This window comes from Octopus bimaculoides, chromosome 2, assembly GCF_001194135.2.
Source record: "Octopus bimaculoides isolate UCB-OBI-ISO-001 chromosome 2, ASM119413v2, whole genome shotgun sequence".
Classification (NCBI taxonomy): domain Eukaryota; kingdom Metazoa; phylum Mollusca; class Cephalopoda; order Octopoda; family Octopodidae; genus Octopus; species Octopus bimaculoides.
This window is the reverse complement of record NC_068982.1, coordinates 138,077,554-138,080,212: the sequence shown is the minus strand read 5'-3', so window position 1 is coordinate 138,080,212 and position 2,659 is coordinate 138,077,554. Positions and strand designations below refer to the sequence as shown.

The window sequence follows — 2,659 nt, the reverse complement described above, 5'->3', positions numbered from 1 at the left end:
ATGAATATCTATCTAACATATGACATAAATTAGAAAAAAAAGAAAAGAAAAACTTAATTAGAAAAATGGGCGAAACAGAGAACACATTATGTATGTATGTATGTATGTATGTAAGTATCTATCTATCTATCTATCTATCTATCTATCTATCTATCTATCTATCTATCTATCTATCTATCTATCTATCTATCTATCTACACCCACACACATAACGAGAGTGTGTGTGTGTCTGTTGTAAAACAATTGTAAAAGCTTTTTGTAGTCGTTCGACCTGCTAGAAATAGCAACCACGTCTCTCTGAAATCATCCCTCCCTACTTTAAAAAAAATCGCTAAAGAAAGGCCAGGCGCATTTGACAATCTCATAATCCTCCCAAAGAGGCGGTGGTCACGTCTTGATTGCCTTTGACCGTAGGTCTGCTCATCCAGACCTAACTCTGGTTGCACTTCATTTCAAACTAAGTCAGGACATTATTGTCTCCCTTTAGTCCATTCAAAGATGCGTATCTTGGATACTTCATCGGATTACAATAAACTGGATCAGAAATTGGAAATAGGAACACTGCTTGGGAATGTCCAATTAGATATGTCGAATAAACACCCCGACTTTCTTTTCTAAAATTTCTTCGAATTCCTGCGTTTTTTAGCAATGATGATTAAAATTTAACAAAAGAGAAAGAAAAAAAAAAAGAAAGCATTTTACTTTATCGATCTGGAAGGGATGAAAGGAAAAGCTGATTTGAAAGCATAATGTAAAGGGCCGCAACTTAATGCTGCAAAGCAGCTCTAACGATTCTGCTTATCTGTTGCGACCCCACTTTCAAACTCCTTACATTCCTTTTGACATATCGTTTTGTATGCGACGAAATGGTACCCAATGGGGTGGTAAGGAAATTGTTGAAATATCAAATAAGCGTTGTTATATCACTTTTACAACAATATTCAATATAGGTGCTCTTAAATGAAACAACTTTGAGAACTCTGTACAAAGTGATCAGATTTAGTTTTGTTTACGGAACCAAATATTCAGATATTCTTTTCCACTCTAGGCACAAGACCCGAAATTTTTGGAGGCCAGTCGATTAGATCGGCTCCAGTACGCAACTAGTACTTAAGTTATCGACCCCGAAAGGATGAAAGGCAAAGTTGACCTCGGTGGAATTTGAACTGAGAACGTAAAGACAGACGAAATACTGCTAAGCATTTCGCCCGGTGTGCTAACGTTTCTGCCAGTCTCACCGCCTTACAAAATATTCAGATATTGAAAGGGACTTTATTTTCCTTTTATTAAAATGGTTCGCGGGCGTATCGTGTGTGCGTGTGCGTGTGGAAACAGTTCTAGTGAATGTGTTTTTTTGTGGAGAAACATGCACTAACATACTTTACCATGACAAATGTTGGTTATGGGAGGGAGACTTTCCACAGCAAATTTAGTTTTATTCGTTTGAAGTGTATCAAAATTGATTGGAACTGCCGAGCGTAATTATGATAAAAGTGCTACTGACATTTGGGTGTTTGGCTTAAAGCAGTGTTTCTCATGGAGGCGAACCCTTGTCCTCTTCGGTGGTGGTGCTATGAGAATTGAAGGCGGGGAATGGAGCTAATAAATTGCCAATTTTAATAAAATTGAAATAGTTTAAAACTTTTTAGACTTGTCCGATACCATGGCGAAGATCTGTACAGAGGCAAAGTATTTTGTATCGGCATTTACGAGGGAACAGGGCCAATAATTTTACAATTATTTTATTTTTCATTTTTTTTTTGTATGTGTGGGCCTGCTTACTTGTCATTTTGGGGGCCACTGATTTAAAACAAATTGCCGTGGGATTACTTATGGACGCAATGTCTGCTGTTGATAAACAAAATCAGGGTGTGAATGGATACATGTAAAAAAAACATTTTGGCAGTTTTCAAAATATCTCTCAATAATTCATGGGGAAAGAAAAGAGCCCCAAATAATGGGGTGAGCAGAGATATTAAACAAGAGAAATTGTTTGAAAACACACACAAAAAAAGGGTCTTTTTGAGAATCTTAATTTGTGTTTTATGAAAAGGTAATCTGAAAAAAAACTCTTGGCTGCGCATGTAACGAATCGTGTGTATGTGTTTGTATGTGTTTTTATGTGTATGTGTTTGTATGTGTTTTTATGTGTATGTGTTTGTATGTGTGTGTCTGTTGTCGGAAATTAGTGCGCCAAAACCAGTTGAAATCTTCCGATGTATGTTTTAAGCATCGTAGATTGAGATTCAGTAAAATAATAATAAAAAAGAACGGAGACAAAAAAAAAAATGCCATGGATCCTCCGTCGGTTTCGAAGATGAACATGTAAGTACTTTGTATACGGCTGCGTATTCCAGATACATGTAACCTTAATGTTATGTATGCCGAATTAGTGGGACATAGTGTATGTGAGATAATGCCGGAAATTAGCTTTTCACACCCCCGTGACTGCGAAACGAACTTTCGCGAGTTCACTTAACAACCTGGATTCGATTGTGTGTGTGTGTGTGTGTGTGTGTGTGTGTGTGTGTGTGTGTGCGTGCGTGTATTCACGCATCACAGTGTTTATTCAGAAATGTTCAATTATGCGTGTCTTTGTTGCATGATGCGGAAAAGGAGACCGTTTGTAATATACAATACACTATTACATACATAAATA

General features: G+C 37.0%; 1 protein-coding gene across 4 annotated transcripts in view; it reads left to right on the top strand.

The window, feature by feature from the left end:
* LOC106873535 (uncharacterized) overlaps positions 1-2,659 on the top strand; it is a 41,197-nt gene that overhangs the window by 13,344 nt on the left and 25,194 nt on the right. The gene's annotated exons all lie outside the window — the stretch shown is intronic.